Consider the following 7,980-nt stretch of genomic DNA (forward strand, 5'->3'; position numbering starts at 1 on the left):
CACAGGTGGTAGCCCTAGAAGTGGATATGAAGAAAGCTTTTCAACACCTGAGCGGTTCTCCCAAAAAGAACTCAATGATCTGATACGAGACCTCAGTCTGTCAAAGCAAGCATCTGACCTTTTAGCATCCAGGCTAATGGAAAAGAACTGTCTACAGCCAGAAGCTAACATAACAGCTTATCGGACAAGAGAGGAGGGACTTCTTCCATACTTCAGCCAAGATGCAGAACTTGTATACTGCAATAACATTCCTGGACTTCTTCTCCAAATGGGACTACTGGAATATCGACCAGAAGATTGGCGGCTTTTTATAGACAGCTCCACCAGAAGCTTGAAATGTGTTTTATTGCACAATAGTAACTGCTATGCATCTCTTCCAATTGCTCACTCAACAAAACTTAAAGAAGAATATCAAAATATCAAAATGGTCTTGCAGAAGCTCTGCTATCATGAGCACCAGTGGTCTATTTGTGTTGATCTAAAGATGGTGAACTTCTTGCTTGGGCAGCAAAGTGGATACACAAAGTACCCTTGTTTCATCTGCTTGTGGGATAGTAGGGCAAAGCGAGATCATTGGGAAAAAGTGACATGGCCTTCAAGGGAACACATGACTGTAGGTGCAGTGAACATCATTAACAAGCCATTGGTTGACAGAGAAAAAATCATTCTCCCACCACTCCATATCAAGCTTGGACTGATGAAGCAATTTGTTAAGGCCTTGGACAAAGATGGTGATTGCTTCAAATACATTTGTAGATCGTTCCTTGGACTGACTAGGAAAAACTAAAAGCAGGAATCTTTGATGATCCTAAAATTCGTAAATTCATCAATGATTTGAATTTCACTAAATTTATGAATGATGTTGAAGCTTCTGCCTGGTGCAGTTATGTCTCAGTTGTCAAGAACTTCTTGGGTAACCACAAAGCAGACAATTTTGAAGAATTGGTGCAAAACATGCTCACTAACTTTAAACATTTGGGTACTAATATGAGCATAAAGGTACACTATCTCCATAGCCACTTAGACAGATTTCCGGATAATCTTGGTGATTTTAGTGAGGAACAAGGGGAGAGGTTTCATCAGGATATAAAGGTGATGGAGGAAAGGTATCAAGGCAGATGGGACAGACACATGATGGCAGACTACTGCTGGAGCCTCCAACGTGATTGTCCTGATGCCCCACATAAAAGAAAATCGTACACACAGCGTTTTTCTATGCACTAATTGTGATTATCTGAATCAGCTTACTTTGTTTTAATGTTATTGTACTGAATACAACGCCATTAGGTATTTCATGTGTTTACTTTTGTATGATTTGAGACAGTTTCCATGTCATTTGTGGGTAGGTCTGAGAAATGAGTAAGAGTAAGAAGTATCTTTTAAAATTGTTCTTTTCAATTCACTCTTGAATGCACATCATACCTAGGGCAGATCCACACCATTCATTTAAAGCACATTCAACACCCATTTGAAGCACATTAATCCCACCACAGAATCATGGGAACTCCAGTTTGTTAAGAGTGGTGAGAACTATACCTGTGAGGGGGAAACAACACTTCCCAGGATTCTTTAGGGGACATCGTGCGCTTTAAATGCGAGTTGGATGTGCTTTAAACATATTGTGTGGATCCACTTAATAAATTGCCTGCATGTAAATTGTTTTAATTAATTTTTCAAAATGGAAATGAGCTATAAACTGTAGTGGGTGACCATGGGCTACTCACCATCTCTCAGCCTATCTGCCCCTCAGGATGAAAACAATGGAGAACCATGACCACCCCAAGGCATACTTAATATGAAAAGGAAGTATTGTACAACCATAGTGTGAAATCGGATACTTATTGGGACACAGTATGACAAAATATTTATATAAGCATGACTATCAAATATGTTTATTATTTATACAACCTGTAAAGATATTTATAGTGCAATCCTATGTTTGTTTACTCAGAAGCAAGTCCCAATGTATTCAATGGGGCTTACTTAACCAGGGAAAACTGTACCCTGAAGTTATAAGAAACTTGTTCTTTTAACAAGCCTTTTAAGTTGAGACCTTATCCCAGTCTGTATCAGAATTGCTTTTTAATATGGTTTTAAACCTTTTCTTTTAAAAAAATGTTTTTAAAGCTTTAAAAAATGTTTTTAAAGATGTTTTGTTTTAATATATTTTAAAGTCTGTTTTTATGATTTTTAAAGTGTTCTTAGTGCTTTTGTTTGCCGCCCTGAGCTCCTACTGGGAGGAAGAGCGGGATATAAATCAAATAATAAATAAATAAAAATAAATAAACTTCATTCACTCAACCCAAAATTCAGAATCATGCCACTTTAAGCTGTTTTGCAACTGTTTATACTTGTTTTATGGTTATTGGTTTTTAAAGTGATTTAATTCTTATTGTGAGCTGCCTTGGTTTCCAATCACCAACCCTACGTCACAGGGTTGTTGGAAAGGACACACAGAGAGAGGTGTAAAAATACACTCCATATAATCCTAACCATGTCTGCTCAAAAGTAAGTCCTAATGGAGTATTGGATTAAATACTTTCATATTTCATAGCCCATTATCTGACTCTTGCACAGAAGAGGGGAAAAAACTGTAAGCCATATTACTTACACAAACTGCAAAATCTGAAAGCTTCCATTTTCTGACATTGAAATTAAGTTTAGGCATGCCTGGATCAACAAGTCACAACCTGGCTTCATTTATTGGCTACAATCCTGAAAGGGCAGGGTTAAAGCCAGAGCTTGAACAAGTTACTTTTTTAAACTACAACTCCCATCAGCCCCAGCCAGCATGGCCACTGGATTGGGCTGATGGGAGTTGTAGTTAGAGCTAGGAGCTGTTCTAAATATCTGTAAAACAGATTTAATAGTCGCGCAGGGGGGGTGGTTGACATTTTGGTGTATATCTCGGGAACCAGACCACCTAGAAACTTTTTTTTTTAAAATGGAAGTTCAGAGTCCGGAGATTAAGGGGCGCTAGCTGGAGAGCCGGAGGGGCCCCCCAAAAACCGGAGACCTGGTAACCCTATCTAAGAGTCTCATATCATAAAATAAAAATTAAGAAACAAGGCAAGACGCTATTCCTGTGGGGGCAGAAAGAGAGGTGACATTAGGTGCAAGCTGAAACTCGTCCTGCACTGGAATATCTATGAAAATAATCAAGACTAATTAACTGGATCACAGGAACACACACAGTAAGAATGTTATCTCAACATATTTCATCAGGTGAGAACATCATGTGCTTAGTATAGAATTGTCATGTTTCATTCACTCACTTTTTACAAGGCCTCTGCAGGGTGTTGTCACCCTATCACTGCCATCCTACATTTTCCCTGTGGGTTTTTCCTCTTTTCTGAGGCCACAAAGTTCAGTTTCTTTCAGAACAAACATGTTGAGTATTCTTTAAAGGTGTAAATGCTCTTCCATCTTACAAAATGTGGGGTTTTGCTGTAGAAAGTGACTTACTTGGTAGGTAACTCTATCACAGCTTAGCACAAATTCACACACGTTTACTATAACCTGTACAGAGGGTGCTATTTTTATCATGCCATTTTTAATCAAACTTTTAATTAGCACAAAAATGCTTTTCCCAACTATACTTAATAGTAAAATGTTAGTGAAGTACCACTTAAATGACTGAGTGCTCTAGTGCTATAATATAATTTTATTTTAAAATTTTTTAAAGCTATTGGTGAAATTGTGTGGAGCCCCTTCACATGAGGGGATTCAAATAAACATTATCACACATTGAAAGCATGGTTGTGTTTTTGGCAAATGTAAGAAGATGCCCTACAGATGTACAAGATACGTAGGTGGAGCTCTGCAAAACAGGAGACTTTTATTGGCCCAGGTTCCTTCTAGCATGGAGCTGTATGCACAGTTTATATACACATGGTGTTACTTCTTACATTCCCAAACTGTACAGCCAGCATATGTGGCAGGAGAAAAGAACAGTGCAAGTGGCAGAGTTGATGAGTGCATCCTCACTCCCATTCTCAACACTGAGAAGTGCTCATTTGAGCCCCCTTATGCATGAAGGTGACTAGGGCTTCATAAGCCACATTACTTTTTCCTCCAGTGGTAGAGCCCATGCTTTGCATGCAAAAGGTTCCAGTTTCAATCCTGACATCTCCAGGTAGGGCTGGGAAAGACTCTTGTCAGAAACCCTGGAAAGCTGCTACCAGCAGGTGTCAACAATTCTCAGGTAGATGGACCAATGTTCTGACTTGGTATAAGGCAGCTTCCTATGATCCTCACATCCAGCCTAAACTATGGGAATGATAACATAGGACTACTGTATGCTGTAGATCAGTAGTTCCCAACCTGGGGGCCGTGATCCTCAGGGCCCCCCGCAAAGTAATCCAGAGAGGGCCGTGAACAATAAAGAAATGAATTATTTATTAATGTTTTTTAAAAAGCCTTCACTCCCTGGATGCTGTCTGCTCCCCACTGCCGCTGCAGATGAACCTCCCCTTTGCTCCAGACAAGAAGGGAGGACTTTTGCTGAAGCGTCAGAGTGTCTTTCAGGCACTCCAAGGGCACGCATCTGCCTATAAAACACATGGCAGATGCCAAAGGAGGCTGAGGGTGGAGCTACCAGGAAGAACTATCGCTAGGGTTGCCAGCTCAGAAGCATCCCAAAACCTGAGATTTGAGGGGTGGGCCCTAGTGATGTCATGGAGGCGGGCCTGAGCGATGTCATGGGGCAGGCCTGAATGATGTCATTAAGCATTATACATTAAGCATCAATCACAATTGCTTGGAGCATACAATTAAAAAAAATCTGATTGGAAATTAAAATAGAAATCTTAGCTAAAAGATGGAGCCTGGGTAGGGAACATTTTATCTAGCCTACTTGCTTTCAGCAAGAAGGGTTTAGGTGCCTTCAGGCCAGGCCAGTCACCAGAAGGCCACTGTAGGAAGAAAGGAGCTGAGTGTTGTGGATGTTAGATGGGAGCATTGGGGAGTAAAGATGGATGCTCCTGAAGGCTACAATTCTAAACACACTTACTAAGGGACTAAGCCCCATAGAACTCAACAGGACTGACTTCTGAGTAGATATAGTTTGGATTGTGCTGTTGGTAAAACTTGACTAGGGATCTGCACTTTAAATGCGATTTGGATGTGCTTTAAACGTATTGTGTGAATCCACTTAATAAATTTTGCCTGCATGTAAATTGTTTTAATAAATTTTTCAAAATGGAAATGAGCTATAAACTGTAGTGGGTGACCATGGGCTACTCACTATCTCTCAGCCTATCTGCCCCTCAGGATGAAAACAATGGAGCACCATGACCACCCCAAGGCATACTTAAAATGTAGAAGAAGTATTGTACAACCATAGTGTGAAATCGGATACTTATTGGGACACAGGCTGACAAAATATTTATATAAGCATGACTATCAAATATGTTCATTATTTACACAACCTGTAAAGATATTTATAGTGCAATCCTATGTTTGTTTACTCAGAAGCAAGTCCCAATGTATTCAATAGGGCTTACTCAAGCAGAGAAAACTGTACCCTCAAGTGATAAGGAACTTGTTCTTTTAACAAGCCTTTTAGGTTGAGACCTTATCCCAGTCTGTATCAGAATTGCTTTTTAATATGTTTTTAAACCTTTTAAAAATGTTTTTAACATGTTTTGCTTTAATATATTTTAAAGTCTGTTTTTATGATTTTTAAAGTGTTTTTAGTGCTTTTGTTTGCCGCCCTGGGCTCCTACTGGGAGGAAGGGCGGGATATAAATCATATAATAAATAAATAAAAATAAATAAATAAACTTCATTCACCCAACCCAAAATCTGGAATCATGGCACTTTAAGCTGTTTTGCAACTGTTTATACTTGTTTTATGGTTATTAGTTTTTAAAGGGATTTATTTTTTATTGTGAACTGCCTTGGTTTCCAATCACCAACCCTACCTCACAGGGTTGTTGGAAAGGCTCCACACACACACACACACACACACACACACAGAGAGAGAGAGAGAGAGAGAGAGGTGTAAAAATACACCCCATGTAATACTGTCAAACCAGTTGGTCATTGAGGAACCTTTTTTAAAAAAATCAGTATTAGTTTCCTACATAATAAAAACTGTGATACCTAGGTAAACCCTGCCTAATGATATTGGTGACGAGGTGCGCCTGGTGCCAACACTGTTATCTTTTCGGTGCCAGGTCAAGACTTTCCTCTTCTCCCAGGCATTTTAGCATGTGTTTTAAATTGTTTTTATATTGTTTTAAATTTTAAAATTGTGTTTTAAATTGTTTTTAAAATATGTGTTTTAAACTGTATCTTTGTTTTAATGTTTTTGATTGCTGTAAACCGCCCAGAGAGCTTCAGCTATGGGGCGGTATACAAGTGCAATAAATAAATAAATAAATGCTTTAAAAATAGGATTGGAGGGAGAGAGAAAGATTTACAACACAAACAGAAGTCTGTGCTATGTTTAGTCAAAAGTCCCATTAATTTACAGCACAATCCTAACCATGTCTACTCAAAAGTAAGTCCTAATGGAGTTCAATGGGGCTTACTCCAGGTACATGGCAGGCAAATATTGGACTAAATACTTTCATAATTCATAGCCCAGGGTCTGACTCTTCCACACAAGAGGGAAAAAAAACTTTAAGCCTAGGGTTGCCACATTCCTGGCCTGAGACTGATCCTTTATCTTTAGGAGAAGAGAAAGTCAGCCAAGTGCAGGTGTTCTTGCAACTCTCTGATGGGAAAAACCACAACGTGGAATTCTCCCTTCCCCCTGCACAACTTTTAAAGATACAGAAGACCTCTTGGAGGCCGAGCCTGGCAACCAAGAGGTCTTCTGTATCTTTAAAAGTTGTGCAGGGGGAAGGGAGAATTCCACCTTGTGCTTTTCCCATTACAATGTGGCAAGAACACCTGCACTTGGCTGACTTTCTCTTCTCCTAAAGATACAGGATCAGTCTCAGGCCAGGAACCTGGCAACCCTATTTAAGCCATATTACTTACGCAAACTGCAAAATCTCAAAGCCACCATTTTCTGACATTGAAATTGAGCCTAGGCATGCCTGGATCAACAAGTCACAACCCTGGCTTCATTTATTGGCTACAGTCCTGAAAGGGCTGGGTAAGAGCCAGAGCTTGGAAAAGTTACTTTTTTAAAATACAACTCCCATCAGCCCCAGCCAGCATGGCCACTGGATTGGGCTGATGGGCGTTGTAGTTAGAGCTAGGAGCTGTTATAAAGATCTGTAAAACAGATTTAACAGTCATGCGGGGGCGGTTGACATTTTGGTGTATATCTCAGGAACCAGACCACCTAGAAACTTAATTTGTTTTTTAAATTGAAGCTGAGAGTCTGGAGATTAAGGGGTGCTAGCCAGAGAACCAGAGAGGACACCCAAAAACCAGAGACTCTGGCCAAAATCCGGAGACCTGGTAACCCTAACTATTGCTGACTCCTGTCTCCTCGCACTGCCGCTGCTGCTGATGTCCTTACTCAGAATGAGAGGTGAGGGCTTTTTGTGAAGCAAAAAGAAGCAAGGTTGCTAGGAAAAGCTGCTTTCCCCCTTCCTTCCTGGCAGCCAGCCAGACTGCTTTTTTTTGGCTCCTGCTTCGCTGCCACCTCTCTTTAAAAATTATTCTTGTTTGCAAGGCTGCCCAGATCTCGCCTTCAGCCCAGATGGAACCAAGGAGCAGTGAGGAAGCTTAGGACTTGCTCACCTCCCATCTCTGAGACTAAGTGTGTGTGCCAGCATCCCCCTTTCTTTCACCTACACTCCGTCCCCCCAATTTCTCACTCCAAGATGAAGCAGTGAGGGCTTCCCCCCTCCCATGTGTCCAAATGTATGCATGCTTCCAGATGCTTGCAGGAGGGGCAGGTGTGTTTGTGTGCATGCGTAAACTGATCTGTCTTCTGCTCCACTCTCATTCCCCAAGTGCACGCTAACCAAGTCTTCAGTTCTGATTACCATCTCAAGGCCTAAAAGCACTAACCCC

Source organism: Rhineura floridana, chromosome 7 (assembly GCF_030035675.1).
Source record: "Rhineura floridana isolate rRhiFlo1 chromosome 7, rRhiFlo1.hap2, whole genome shotgun sequence".
NCBI lineage: Eukaryota > Metazoa > Chordata > Lepidosauria > Squamata > Rhineuridae > Rhineura > Rhineura floridana.